The 15,319-nt window shown below is 47.9% G+C and overlaps 2 protein-coding genes and 1 pseudogene across 4 annotated transcripts in view; 1 reads left to right on the top strand and 2 right to left on the bottom strand.

Annotated features, from left to right (window-relative positions):
* Positions 1–14,445, bottom strand: part of LOC137464123 (zinc finger protein 850-like) — a 466,862-nt pseudogene extending 452,417 nt beyond the window's left edge.
* Positions 1–15,319, bottom strand: part of LOC137464133 (class I histocompatibility antigen, F10 alpha chain-like) — a 372,308-nt gene that overhangs the window by 23,259 nt on the left and 333,730 nt on the right. The gene's annotated exons all lie outside the window — the stretch shown is intronic.
* The window catches only part of LOC137464152 (zinc finger protein 154-like), a 450,159-nt gene that overhangs the window by 366,942 nt on the left and 67,898 nt on the right, over positions 1–15,319 (top strand). The window lies entirely within an intron of this gene.

The raw sequence follows: 15,319 nt of genomic DNA, 5'->3' as shown, positions 1-15,319 counted from the left end.
CCAAAGCATCAGTTTCAAAAGAGGTTGAAAATTCACAACTTTTTTATTGGTTGCAGCACCTTGTTTTTTTCCTTAGAAAATAGAACATCTCCTTACTTTATTATGCATATTTGATCACATACAGACCATTCCTTATTTTTAGATGAAGGGAACAGCCAAGCTGACCTTTTAACAATGCCTGTACAACAATCTGTTCTACCTAATAAGATAGAACAGGCTAAATTGAGCCATTCTTTTTTTCACCAAAATGCTGCTGCTTTGGTTTGGCACTTTGGCATTACTAAAGCCTAAGCTTCAGGAATTATTGCTGTTTGTCCAGATTGCCAAAGGTGCTCTTTTCCCTCTGTTGCAGGAGGTGTTAATCCCAGAGGGCTTCAGAGCCTTCAAGTGGGGCAGTCAGACGTTACCCATTTTTCTGAATTTGGCCATTTAAAATACATTCATTCCTCTATTGATACCTTTTCTGGTGCTCTTTTTGCATCAGCCCATTCAGGGAAAACAGCTAAAGATGTCTCTAGACACTTCACTGCTGCTTTTGCAACTCTTGGTATACCATCTGAAGTCAAGACAATTGCCCAGCTTATAGTTCCCATTGAGTTGCTACCTTTTTTGCCTTATGGGGAATTACACACAAAACAGGTATTCCTCAATTCCCAACAGGCCAATCTGTCACTGAACGGGCTCATGGCTCCCTCAAGTGTCTCTTGGTACAACAGAAAGGGGGGGCTGGAGATGGCACCCCTGCCGAGAGACTGCAGAAAGCCCTTTATGTGTTCAACTTTTTGAAATGTTCTTTGATGGACCCCAAACCACCGATTGTTTGACATTTTAATTGTAATTCCCAATTGCAACAAAAGGAAAAACCCCCTGCCTTAGTGAAGGATCCAGGATCTGATAAGATCCTAAGGGCCTTATCCTTAGGTCACCTGGTGTCACCATTGAGTCAGGAACAAGAGTCAGGCGACACATAAAGTCTGACTCTCTTCAGGAGACTAATAATAATTTTATTAGGAGCCCATTCCTTTTTATAAACTGCTCTGACACAGGTGGACCTGATTGGTCCTTTAATCAACACACCTCACTTGACTGGCTAATTAAGGAAACACCCTTTAGTAAACATCTTATAAGAAAACAACTGTTCAAAACACCAGAAGCAAGATTGCTTTAATTCTTCCTCTCAGCCTTCTCAAAACTCCCCAGAACAATTCCTGGGAAAGTTTACCTGGCTTTTTCTCTCTGACCAGGCTGGGGTAGAGGTTTTACTTGTGTCTTCACAGAGAATGGTCCGAAGTGGATTCCAGCAAAGAATGTGAAGGCATTTTGAGAATCTTTGACTGCATCATCTGAAGATTCACCTTGAACACCACTGTCGGAGGAGAACCCTTGTGAACAGGACCTCGCCACCACATCAGCACCTGTTTGACCTCTAACAGACTTGTGCCCTTGGGAAAATGGTTAAGATTACCCAGTGGTATCAGGGTTTACAGTGCTGCCACCTGGCAGGTGCTGTCAGGATGACTGCCTTCCCCGGGGTCGAGATGACCAGCTCCTTCAGCCCACCAGACGCTCAGTGCTAGATATAATAACGTAGAAAGATGAGCCAGGAATGATGAGAGGGTGCTTTGCTTGAGAATCCAACGTGGGTTTATTGGAAGGTAGCTGGAGGGTCCAGGAGAGGCAAGGTAGAGGGTCTGGATAGCAGGATAAGGCAGGGAGGGCAGACAAGGTAGGAACACAACCTGTAACATTCAGTCCTTTTGCAATTAAGAGTGCTTGGGACCCTAGGGGATTTGTTGAAACATTGAGTTGTTTGCACCAATTGATTGGAACGCCTTTTGTTCCATAGGTGGTAGTACAAAATTCCTCTGCTGCTTGTTCAGGCTTGGAATATACTTTGCTTTTTGTCCAAGGCCTGAATTCTGTCAGATTGTTCAAAGGAACTCCGATTAAGCAAGTACGAAAGGGATCACAGGGGGTCGCTAGTGATAAACAGAATAAATTTTGCCCTGTCTGATTGGCCCAGGTAATCAACATATTTGTTCGTGGCTGGTTGTTAATTCATGCTGTCTTCTCTAAGGACAGTTTTGTCAGTCCTAACAGCCCTATAATAAAATTAAACAATTTCATCATTTTGTATTCTTGTTCCTAACTGACAAAAAGAACACCACAAGCCAAGAGCTTGCGTTCTTTTTGTGGATAGGACAACAGTGTAAGCCTTGGTCAAAGCATGCCAAAAGAAGGCTTCGTATAGGCCTCCAATATTTTCTGCTATCCACGTTTCTGGAAAAGGCTGATCTGGCTCAAGGTTCAAAAATGCTCTATAATGTTCTTCAAAGGTAATACTAACAATTACATCTCGGCAGTCTAAGCACAAAGCATGATCATTTTGCAAGTGGTTACACTGTATAACAAAATTCTTTCTACAACTACCGCAATGTAACACTATGTCAGCTTGCTTTCCACAGTTCTCACAAGCAGAATTTTTATAGCACTTTCTTAACACAGCTATCAGCCCAAATGATTGTCCTGCTATTACTTTTGATACGACGTCTTCTGTGGAAGGTGGGATTAGTCCAAGTTCTTTGTAAAGTCTATAGAAGATTGGGAAGAAATAGAGTTGATATCGACATTCCTTTTGTTCTTCTGGGGTTGACATGTGGGGCGGACAAACCTGCTAGGGACCCACAAAGGTTCTTTACCTTTTGTGGCCTGATCTGAGCGTCTGAGATGAGCCAGCCCAGGTATTTCCATGATGCAGAACGCTGGACCCTTTCAGGGGCAACAGTCAGCCCACACGAGTGCAAATGGTTGATGACCCACTGTAATTCACTGTTAAAGCAGATTCAGCAGCAGACAAAATATCATCCATGTAGTGATAAATTAGCATGTGAGACCATCGCTTTCGCACAGGCTGAAGTGCCCAATCCACAAAGATCTGACACACACTTGGACTGTTTCTGGACCCCTGGGGTAAAACTACCCATTCATAGCGTTTGGCAGGGGCTGCACGGTTGGCAGATGGCAGGGTAAATGCAAACCTCTGTGCATCATCAGGGTGTAAAGGAATTGTGAAAAAAACAGTCCTTTAAGTCTATTATTATGATTTGCCAATTTTGTGGGATCATTGTAGGAACAGGAAGGCCAGGTTGCAGTACACCCATAGCTAACATTTGATCATTTACTTTTCGTAAATCATGTAAAAGTCGCCATTTTCCAGATTTTTTTGGGATGACAGATATAGGAATGTTCCATGGGCTTGTGGAAGGTTGAATGCGATCTGCTTTTAGCTGTTCCTGCACTAACTCTTCTGCAATGCACAGCCTTTCTGAGGTCATCGGCCACTGGTCTACCCATACTGGTTTTTCAGTTAACCATGTAATTTTTAGAATGGGCGGCTGCCACCCAGTGGATGTGGCACAAATCCTGATCTGTTGTCAGGACCAGTCCCAATTGTAACAAAACATCCCGTCCAATCAACCCTGGTAAAGTGTGTGGAAGTTGCATTACATAAGGTTTAATTACAATTGTTTGGCCATCTTCAAACTGCAAAGTAGTTCAGTCTTTGTTTTGGTGCTTTTGCTCCTCCCACCCCACTACTTGTGTAATTGGAGACTGTAATTCCCATGCCTGAGATCACATCTGTTGATTAATGATGGTGACATCTGCTCCAGAGTCTAGTAGTGGTTCTAAATTGATTTGTTGACTGCCCTTTTTCAATTGAATTTTCTGATATGGTCTTTGATTAAGGTCCAATGTGAAAAACACATCATATCCATAGGATCCAAAACCTTAATTTCCCCTTATTTGAGCAATTTGGCCTTGTTTTTTGAGTTTTTAATAATACTCTCGATGTGTAAGAAAGTTTTCATAGGGAAGTATTTGTGCAATCTTGCTGCCTTTGGGAATTGTTACAGGTGGTTGTAAAGCATAGGCCGTGATTTGTACTTGCCCTGTGAAATCTGCATCTATTACACCAGGTAATACAATTACTCCTTGTTTACTTGTTGATGACCTGCCAAGTAAAAGTCCTCCTACTTGAGACTCCGCACTGAGCTTAGGGCCTTTTACTTCAGCTGGAATCAATGTTACCTCTTTGCTGCTCAGGGTTGCCTCTACTGTGGTTGCCACGTCCACTCTGAGACTCCCTCGGGTGGCTGGGACACGCTGGTATAGGAAACCGTATTTTTCATCTGTGTTGAAGGGGTATGTAGGGTTGAAGGTGTCTGTATTTGTGTCTTCACATGGAGATCCCTCGTGCTGCTCTGCGTGTTTCCCGACGGTCTGCGAGTACAGGCAGCAGTAGCACAAGCATCAGAGTTACACACACGACACCAAACAGTTTTGGAACAGGCTCGCCGCATATGACCAAATTCAGCGCATTGGAAACAGGTACCTGTTTTAATCTTTTTGGTTTTTTGACCTTTTATTTTAGTTTGCTTGCCTCCACTTCCAGACAGAGCAGCTGCAATTACATGACCTTGTTCCTTTAATGTTTCTTTCATCGCTGCCGTGGAGGCGGCTGTCTGATTATTCTGTTCTGCCCAAGTGGCTCTCATAAGCATTTCGTCAACTGGGCTCCCTTGTGGTAATGTTGCCAGGATTGCTCTTGTTCTAGGATTTGCTCCTTCAAAAGCGAGAATGCGGAACATATGTTCCTGGAGTTCAGGAGGCAAATCTGCATTGTCTTTTATTGCTGCTGACAAACGGTCTAGGAATTGTCCATAGGGCTCTGTGCTCCCCTGAAGAACAGTGGTATAAGGTGCAGGTTTTTTCTTATCAGGTACAGACAAAAAAGCTCGGTGGGCTAAAGTCTGTGCAATTTGGTGCATTTGAATACGATATTGTAGCTGAACTTGTGTGTTAGAATAAGGTCCTTGCCCAGTAAGCATATCTGCCTGTATACCATACAGAGGGTCTCCTACTATTAAATGTTTATTTGCTTCTTCAACTGCTAATCTTTTCCATTCTCTTTCAAGCAACAAATACTGAGACAGAGTGAGGAGAAGGGAAGCAACTCTTGCACAGTCAGCAGGGGCAAGGACATCTGCTGTAAAAATAAACTGAATAATTTGTTCGGCAGCTTCTGATCAAATACTATGGTTATTAACTGTTTCTTTTGCTTGTTGCAGTATTTTCCAATCATGAGGTTCCAAATTTGCTTGATTATTACTGACTATTACAGGGCAAGCAGGAGAACTGGCAGCCTGCCACTCACTTTCTATGATAGCATCTCGAATCACACCCGACCATCGTTGCTGAATTGGATTTTTTCTGGCCTTGGTGCCTGCAGGGGTATTGCAAGGCATCTCAGCATCGGTGGAGCAGTAGGCTCCACAGGGGGTGTCACTGGGATTGGGACAGAAAGGAGTGTAGGAATAGTTTTTAGCACTGGCACAGTCTCTGTTCATTTTTCCAATTGTTCCTGCCGTATGGATAATTCTGCCAATTTCTTTAACACTTCTTGAATTGAGTCCTTAGAGTCCGATTTTTTAGTTTTGCACTTAGATTCAGAGTGCTTTGACCTTCTAAGTGTATCTTTTTCCTCAGCCGACAGCACAGATTCATCTGATGCTATGTGAGGCAAAGGAGGGTACAGAGAAGGACAGCATTCTTTTCTTTTTCCTTTCTGCCCGCAAACTGAAACTCCCTTTTTTTGCCTTGCATCACCCTCCACCTGAAGAAATTCTTCTATTTCTACAGCTTCGGGCACTGCTTCCATATCTATTGCTTCTCCTCAAGGGGGATCAGTTACTTTTTCTAATTTTTGATCAGCTGCAGCAGACACTGATGGGGCAACCTGTTCTTTTTGTGATGGATTATTTAGAAACTCCTGCAAATTAGAGCAAACAGGGGCAGAGATTCCTTTCAAGGGGACATTTCCAACTCCAAAAAAGTTAGCAAGAAGTGATGGTTTGGAAGGAGCTGGTTTTACATCGCCTCCTAAAGCCTCAATGGCTGCAGCAGCCACCTTTTTCTCAGCTTTCATAGTCTCTAAAGTTTTGATGATGGATTTCCAATTAACTCCTTGTCGTGGTTTGACATGGAAGTGATTTTTTGCAGGAAGTTGGGTCAAACCAATCAGTGGTCAAGTTTGGATAGTGGCACCTGAAGTGACCACTGAAGATAGGGATACGCCTCTGAGAACACAGGGGGTTAAAAGCAAGAACTCCCAAGAGCTCGCTCTCTTTGGTTCCGGTCAGGGTGCTGTGCAGATCTCCCCTGCCCAGCCATGGGGCTGGGTGGGGGAGGGGAAGCCATGCGGCCTGGTCGAGGTGAGCTGAGGGGTAGAAGGACTGGAACCGAGCCAGCTCCTGTGGATGGAAGGGTGGAGAGAACCGGAGATGCCTTTGTCATTCTCCCCCCAGAGGGAAGAGACAGAGAGTCCGGACGGCACCTGTAACTTTGCTGGCGCGGAGGAGAAGGAGGGGGGGGGGGAAGGCGCCCAGCCTTGGCCTTGGGAATCGGCTGCTGGGCAGAGATATCAGCCGTCCAGGGAGTCTGAGCTTTTAACCCTTTCCTGAGAAATGAAGGCTTTGTAAAATATTACTCCTCCTTGATTTGAAGTAGAAGAGAGACAGTCTGGGATCCGAGATGATGGAAGAAGAAATTCTCGAGTTGGAAGAAGATGATGGAGTGGCTTGTGGCTGGACTTCTCTTGTTAGCCATAGACTGAACCAAATTCTCCTAACAGAAGCTGCACTTAGGGTGGTGCGTTGGTGTGCCAGGAGACCTGTTTCAGTGATTACCAGCAGAGGAGTAGAGAGAACAGAGGAGAGTTGGAGAAGGTGTGGAGAAGCCCTCTATCTTCAAAGAAGAAGAAGAGGAGAAGAGGACCTCTGTTCTTGGACCCTCAGCCCCAGGGGAAAATGGGGGGGGACTGTAGTCCCAAGAGGAGAAACTGAACTGTTGTCTCTTTTGGTCCATGGCAAAGCATCCTTAAAGGAGCCCTATGAGCAGTCTGTCCATGCACGGTGGTGAGAGCACTGTGACATGGAAAGGAGAGTGTCACCATGGCAGATTTTCTCCGGGCGGTTGCCATGTGTGACATGGAAACACAAGGGTGGCAATTGTGTTTCCTGGGGGGTCTGTGGCACAAGAGAGACTCCTGTCTCCCTTGAAAGATTGAGTATTTGAATATCTGAAGGGTAGCAACTTGATCAGGATCCTGGGTGGTGTCTCACTGTTGGGTTTGTTTAGAAATTAGGTGGGAGGAGGAGGGGTGTTTTGGAAAGTCTTCATCCAGGATTTAGTGTTTGTAGTTTTTATAGTAGAAGTAGTTTAATAAAGTTCTTTCCTTTGTTACTAAGTTTGGGCCTGCTCTGCTCTGTTCTTGATCACATCTCACAGCAATTATTTAAAAAGGTACATTTTCATGGAGGCGCTGGCATCGCGCCAGTGTCAAACCATGACACTCCTAACTCTCTGGCTTATTTTCCATTTTTTCCACCTTCTAACATAATGTCCCGGAGGTCGTTTCCTACCTCTTGCCACTCAGATTCACTAAACAGCAGGGCAGGTTCAGAAAGCTTTCCTTTTTTAGTGCCCATTTTATTATATGACATCTGCTTCTTTGGTGTCCTCACCTCTCTTTGAGAGGATAGTTGTCAGTAATTTAATTGCCACATCTAATTCCATCGTGGTCTTACCTCAGCAGGGGCTTGGTCGGCTGCTCAAGCTCCAGACTCTGGTCTCTTTTTCACCAGGCCTCTCCTGCTCCCAGCTCTCCAGCTCCCAAGTCAGGTGCTTGCCTGATGCTTCGGAGACTTTCGCAATGAAGCAATCCTCAGTTAAGCAAAGGCGTCCCTGTTCATGGTGCCAGTATGAAGGGGGTTCCACAGAGAGCCAGGCCGAGTAATGACACTCAAGTCAATATGGCTAGATGTCATCCTCCTTTATTGTCTAATTTATCCGTATTTTATACCTTATTGCCTTACATAATATATAATAATACTAATAATATTAAATACATAATAATATTAAATACATAATAATAGCTAATTAACATTCATTGGCTAACGTAATATGATTACATACAGATGTCACTTCTAGATTGGCTGTTATACTACAAGCGTCTGATCAGGTTATAGTATGTGACAGTTTTCAGTGTCCAGCATTGACTATTGTATTCATACAAAGCTTATTGTCTTTTCAAGGATGTCCTAAATACTTCTGAAGTAACTAAAGTAACTCTGTAATCTGCAGGCCAGAGTTGTCCAGTTCCTGCAAAGAAATACCATCAAGGATATCATGCCCTTGTTCCATGAGAAATTCCTCTACACCAGATGGACAAATTTCCCTTGAAGGCAAGCCCAAATATAATAATACTAATCAAAAAGGGACATACAACCAAGAAGGGCGGGCTACCATTGAAAGGGAGCTAGAAATCCCTTCCCGTATGTGTGGTCACTGGTAAGGGAGAAGCACCAGAAAACACACTGCGGCCTAACTACTTAAAAGTTTTTATAAAGTGTGGCTCCTTTCCCAGAATGACCAAGACTGCCAGTGTTACAGAGTGCATCGAAATGAAGTGTTGACTTTTAAGTGGTAGCTTCCACAGGCTTTTTAGAACACATATCGGATTGAAAGCATCATTGCCAGGAATTTATATGCCACTATCACTCAGGTGAACTGACAGTGTGACCCTTGCCTCCAGACTAACCCCAAGAATACCCCCAGACCAAAATTTGATCAGATTGGCAGGGGCCATGGACCCAAACATCAGTAAATTGGTAAATTTGGTAAATTGGTAGATTGGCTTTCCAAAACCCCCATGGAAAGAGGGGTGTCAGTATTTATGAGTATTGACAAATACATTTTCAGAGTGGCCAGCAGCATTCCCTACCAGAACTGTCAAGGTGACCAGAGTAAATAATACCACTTTAAGAGTTCCAGTCACAATATTCCCAGACGAAAAATCACATTTTATTTCCAAAATAGTGCAATAAACCTATATAGTGGCTTTAAGTAGACAGGTCAAAGAAAATGAAGAGACATGTGGCTGGAACTCCGAGCAGGGAGCTATAACATATAGCCTGGGAATTAAGTATACGTTAAGTCTCTTACAGAAAAGACTTTGGAACCACAGTGAGAAGGACCATTCTAGATGCTTCTCACCACCTTCACCGCAATCAAGATTAAGAAGAATGCCAGGATCCACCATGCTCAAATGAAGCAGGCCCCAGAAGCCCCTTGGAAATTGACACCAAGAGACAATGAACTGAGACTAAAACTTATTCAGGCAAAATGAGTGTATTGCACAGGGGGGTACTTTGTAATTTTATTTATAGAATTGCTTTGTGTATAATTGTAATTGAAATCCTGGAATACCGCTATCCAAAACAATGCTGAATGGCCTTGGTCCCGGCTTCTAATCAGTACACTGGATCTATGAGAGAGCTGGCCACTGCAGCAGGTGGACTGGCAAACTTAGAACAACCCCTACAGTTATCCCTAAAAGGCCGGGGTCCAAGATCACAAGTTAATAGTAGAAGCACTTGGTATGGTTCAAGATAACGTGTCTTTAGCTTTCTGTTTTATACAAGCACAGTTTTGGATGCAGGCAACAGCAGCTTTGATCATACGGGAGGGGGTGAAAGTAATTTTCCAGCTGAAATTCTAAGGATTGTCTGGGATAATGCGATTGATTCTGAGAGAACGTCCTGGTGGACTATGGCAAATTTTCTAATTATATAAAGAAATCTCAGAAGCATCTGTGACCTATGATCCTGCTTCTAAAGTGGGCACTGCCTTTGTACTTACTGTACGTAATGCCACTGTTTATGTTATCAACCCCATCATCGCACTAGGATTAAATCATGAAAAATGGTGCTCTACCCCGCAGAGCATAGGTGTGGGCACAAAAGGTGAATGAAAAGTGGCGAACAGTAAACTTAGAATCTTGTGCTACTAGGGAACAACTAGGATACATTTGTGAAAGCAATACTATTAATGCTCAAGATGTGTGTCTTGACACTAAACAAAGTATCTGCCACTTCGAGATTCATCCAGTCACTGATCATAAAACTGCTTGTATAGACTAGTAGCGATTGTGTATGCTTGAGAACTCCTTGTGCTATTGCAATTGTGCCTCGTAGGTCAAATGTACATAGTAAAGCATTAAGGGACACTTATTAACGTAAGGATTTGCATTAAGTAAAAGATTTTATTTATCATCTTAGGGAAGGGGGGAATGAGACAGAGTGAAAATTTAACAGGGTAGAAATCCATTTGGATTTAGGTGAAATGTGCCGCTTTAAGCTTGCTAACATAAGTAAAATATGCTGTTTATTCTGATAACTGCAGCACTAGCAAAACTGCTCCCGCAGAGGAGAAAGAATGTGAATTTCCAAGCTAAAGAGATAAGAGATAAGAAAGACTCTTCGGATCATGAAACAGACAGGACAGAGGTGTTGGGGAAGATGAAATAGGAAAACCTTATAAATATGATTGACTGGCAAAAGATTTTGAAAATACAGACATTGAGATAAGAACTAGATTTGAAATAACAAACCTTGACTACTGAATAACTAGAAAACAATAGTATAGCCAGGCTGAAAGCAATCCCCCTTTCTGATTAAACAATGTCCTTTACCTGCAGATAGGTCCAAAGGTCAAATGGAATGCTCTGTGTCACCCCCAATGTATGGTTCATCCCACACCTGTGGTCCTCCCCTGGAGTATCAGGTATCTGTGACCCCATTGGCCCAAGTCCTGTTCCAGCCCACCTTGAAGCCCCCTGATAAGGTGTGCCCGAGGGACCGGACGCTCTCTTGGACCTTCCTCTCTTGGACCTTCCTCTCTTGGACCTTCCCCTGGGACCCTTACCTGGAACCCTTGCTCCCTCTCTCTCCCTCTCCCCCTGGGCCTGCCACGAGCTGCAGCTGGCAGCTCCAAGCAGGGCCCTTGCACCCACGCCCTTTCTAATAAACAGCATATATCAACCCGACTTCAGAGATCTTTATCTTCAACCGTCCTGGACACCACCGCTCCCCGCACAGAGTGACCCAGGAGTTCTTTCTGTACTTTCTGATAAATAACTCGGTACAAGTGTAACTAGCTGTAAGTGTAACGTGAAATCAGCAGAATGAATACATGAACCTATTGAGAAACTCTATGAATATGTAAATTAGCAAGGGGCAATAAAAAAGTATCGGGAGTCTTCAGGGGCGCGCATGTTCGTTGAAGGGAAACAATCCCTACGTGCGACCAGTGCTGTAATAAACATACCATCCCTACAAATTTTTACTGGAATTGTGGGGTCTTGATTTTTCACTGCAGTTCAGTGGGGACCTCGATCTTTCACCTCCAGGACGCCCTGCGCCACTACCGTGTCCCCTCCCAGGGCCACTGCCCTGTCCTCTCCCTGGGCTGGACCCTGGCCAACCTCAGGGACACCCCAGGGACCACCTGGGCCTGTGTGAGAGCCCTGGCCACCACATGGCCAAAGAGGCCACCAAGCTCTGCGACACCTGTAGGGATGCAGCCACCAGGAGGGGACAGCCGGCAGATGCGGCCATCAGGAGGGAGCAGCGGCTGGAGCTGTACCTGTGGCTGCTGGGGGACTTGGTGGCCTCACGTGACGAAGCCACCGCGATTCCCCAGCAGCTGCAGCGCTGGCTCGGAGACATTGAGTTAGCCCTGGAGGGGACAAGGGAGGTGTCCCCTGATTTCTGTGCAGCCTTGGTGGCCACGGTGGCCAAGGCCAAGCAGCTGTGTGAGGCCATTGCCTGCCTGGCCATGCGTCACCTGCTGGGGACACTTGGGGACATCAACACCCTCTTCTTCTGTCCTTCTCCTGGCCACGGTGGCCGCGCGGTGGCCGAGCAGAGCCAAAGAGCTATCGAGGTCATCCCGAGGCTGCTGTGGACAGAGCAACATCACCACTGGGCCGCCATGGGGCCGGGGTCACCTCTGCAGAGACTCGGGGACATTCTGAGGACACTTTGGGAGCACCTGGGGACACTTTGGGAAGGCATGTGGTGATGCTGGTGGGGCGGGGGGGTGAACGAGCCTCCCCTCAGTGCTTTGCAGGAGACCCAGCTGTGATTTGGGGGCTGGGAGGATCCCAAGGAAGCCCCCACTGTTGAGCACTGACCCTGCCCCGGGGGGCACTGGGACCCCCCAAAAACCGCACTCGCACCCCCTTCAGTGCCCCCACCCCCCCTCGAGCACCGACCCCCCCTCACCGGGCACTGGGACGAGTGGAGACCCCCCCTCTCGGTTTTCTGGTGGTCGAGATGACCCCGAGATTGTGAAAAGTCCTTTTCTCCCAGCCCGCTCTGCCAAAGAAGGAGTCGAGATGCGTAGCTTTGCTTCTCAAGGTCGTTTATTTTCTCTTATCCACTTTGTCCGCTCTGCTGAGCTCTGTCTGGCAGGTCGGTCTGTGGCAGCCTCCCTGCCCTCAGGGCAGTGTTTGCCTTTTACACTAAAAACTACCTGTACTATGTTTACAATAACTTGCCAACATCTATCATTCATGTTGCACACTGTGACTCTACCTTCAACCAAGAGAAAAGTGTCACCACCACAGCAAGACATGGAGGGCAAGAAGAAGGAGAAGAAGGTCAGGACACACTCAAATCCCTCCAGCTTGTCCTCTTGAACCCCTTATTTTAAAACCCTAAAATTCTACTTTTTCGCCCTGTGTTAATTCAACTACCACACTACTCAAATCCTTGTGGCTTGTAATTCCTCATACAATGTTGGCAGTTTTTTCCATGGGCTAAAATCGAAGTCACAGATGTTCTTGACACCATGCCAAGGTCTCCGAGCCCCCTGCCAGGGGCTCGAGCCATTCAGGGCAGCCAGAGGGATGTCCTGGATTCCGACATCCCCCAATCACCGAGACCCCCCTGTGCACTGCCCCCCCAACCACCAAGCACCGGGACAGGGACTGGACCCCCCTTTGTGCACTGACCCCCCTGACCCATGAGCCCCCCCCCCCCCCCCCCCGTGCACCAGGACCCCACTCACCGCCCCTCTCCCATCCACGGGAACCCCCCCAAATCACAGCAGCACAAGGAGAAGAAGCCAACACCATCCCCTCACCCAACGGGGTCACCAGGACCATGGAGCACCAGGGCTCTGCCCAACGGGGATCACTGGGGATCATCCAGCCCGGAGCCTCCCATGGGGGATGGAGCTGGAGCAGCGCACAAAGCTCTTCCCTCACTCGAAGCCCTTCCTTCACTCGGGGCACTCACAGGGCTTCCCTTACTGGTGCCTCCATTGGTGTCTGGTCAAGTGAGAGTTCTGTGAGAAGCTCTTCCCACACTCCCCACACTCGTAGGGCCTCTCCCCGCTGTGGATGCGCTGGTGCATGACGAGGCTGGAGTTTCGCTTGAAGCCCTTCCCGCAGTCGAGGCAGCGGAAGGGCCTCTCATCTGTGTGAATCCGCTCATGTAGGAGGAGACTGGAGCTGGTCTGAAACCTCTTCCCACACTGGGGACACTCGTAGGGCCTCTCCCCAGTATGGATGCGCTGGTGCGTTCTCAGGTCTGAGCGCCGCCCAAAGCTCTTCCCACATTCCAAGCAGGTGTAGGGCCGTTCCCCGGTGTGAATCACCTGGTGCCGGATCAGTTCAGAGCTATTTCTGAAACTCTTCCCACACTCCCCACACTCATAGGGCCGTTCCCCAGTGTGGATGCGCTGGTGCCGGCTCAGGTGGGAACTCCGGCTGAAACCCTGCCCACATTCCAAGCACTCAAAGGGCCGTTCCCCAGTGTGAATCCTCTGGTGGTGGATCAGGCTAGAGCTGTCTCTGAAGCTCTTCCCACACTCCCCACACTCGTAGGGCCGTTTCCCAGTGTGGATCCCCTGGTGCCGGATCAGGTTGGAGAGATGGCTGAAACTCTGACCACATTCCAAGCACTCGTAGGGCTGTTCCCCAGTGTGGATCACCTGGTGCTGGATCAGGCTGGAGCTCTGGCTGAAACCCTTCCCACATTCCAAGCACTCATAGGGCCGTTCCCCAGTGTGAATCCTCTGGTGCCGGATCAGGTTGGAGCTCTGGCTGAAACCCTTCCCACACTCCCCACACTCGTAGGGCCGTTCCCCAGTGTGAATCCTCTGGTGCTGGATCAGGTGGGAACTCTGGCTGAAACCCTGCCCACATTCCAAGCACTTGTGGGGCTTCTCCCTGCCATGAGGCTTCTCCACCAGCTCCAAGCTCCGGCTGGATCTCCAGCTGCCTTCCTCGCTCAGGGGGGCTCTTTCCTCCCCACAGCTCCCTGGAATGGGTTTGCAGCCACTCCCCACGAAGGATGTCCAGGGCTTTTCCTCCTCCTCCATCTGGCCACACCCTGGAAATGAAAAATCCTGGTTTGGGGGAAAAAACAAGAGGAGAGTACCTTGGACTGGAGGTTCCTCCTTGCCCAAGTTCACCTCAGGAAGTCATTGGGAATCCTGTGTCTGTAAGAACCTCCAAAACACCAAGACTCAGCCTGAAAATCCTGCAAACTTCAAGATACAGATCAAAAACCCCCCAAACATCACAACTGAGCAAAACCCTCCTCCAAAAGATAAAGATTCAGCTGCCACATAAAACCAAAGCACCAACATTTACCCCAAGAAAGCTCAGATACACCAAGATTCACCCCGTGAAAATCCTGGATCCCCCTCCACAGTCACCTGCTGCATGTGGGGGGAGCAGCGCTCCTGGGGCTGGGGGGAGGCTGCAGATACAGGGAGGGGTGGAACCTTGTGCTGCTTCCTGTTTCTGCTCCTCCTCCTGTGCCTCTACTCTTCTTCACACTCCTCTTCCTCCTGCTATTCCTCCTTCTCCTGCACAATCCCACCTTCTCCTGCCACGTCCATCCTTTGACCATTTTGTTCCTCAACCCTGCTTCTCCTTCCCTTCTCCTCCTGCCCCCAGGCCCAGCACCCACTGCCGGCCCCCTCTTCCCCCCAAACCCACAGCATCCCAGCGCAGGGGCAGGGATGGAGCTGGGGCAGGTCGGGCTGGGGCAGCGCTGGGCTCTCGGCCGCTTCCGCCCGCACTCAGTCCCCACTGCAGCCGCTCCCGCCAGGACAGCGCGGGGGGGCCCGGCCTTGGCGCTGCCCCACTCCCACCTCCCCAAATTCCCCTCGCGGGGGCGATGGGGACGAGGGGGGGGCGCAGGTGGAGTCCAGGTGGGGAACACTGGGAGCTGCGAGTCTGCCTGGCAACTGGTGAGTCATCAGCGCCCTGCGCTCTGATTGGCTGAGCTCTGCCTGAGGGCTGGGGCTGCAGCAAAGAGGGGACACCCTGCTCCAGGGGGGATGTCCCGAAAACGGGGGACCCCCATGAAAGGAACAAGAGGAAAGTGTCTTTACAAACAGA

Source organism: Anomalospiza imberbis, chromosome 37 (genome assembly GCF_031753505.1).
Source record: "Anomalospiza imberbis isolate Cuckoo-Finch-1a 21T00152 chromosome 37, ASM3175350v1, whole genome shotgun sequence".
NCBI lineage: Eukaryota > Metazoa > Chordata > Aves > Passeriformes > Viduidae > Anomalospiza > Anomalospiza imberbis.
Note: the sequence above shows the minus strand (reverse complement) of the source record. Positions and strands in the feature narration are given on the sequence as shown.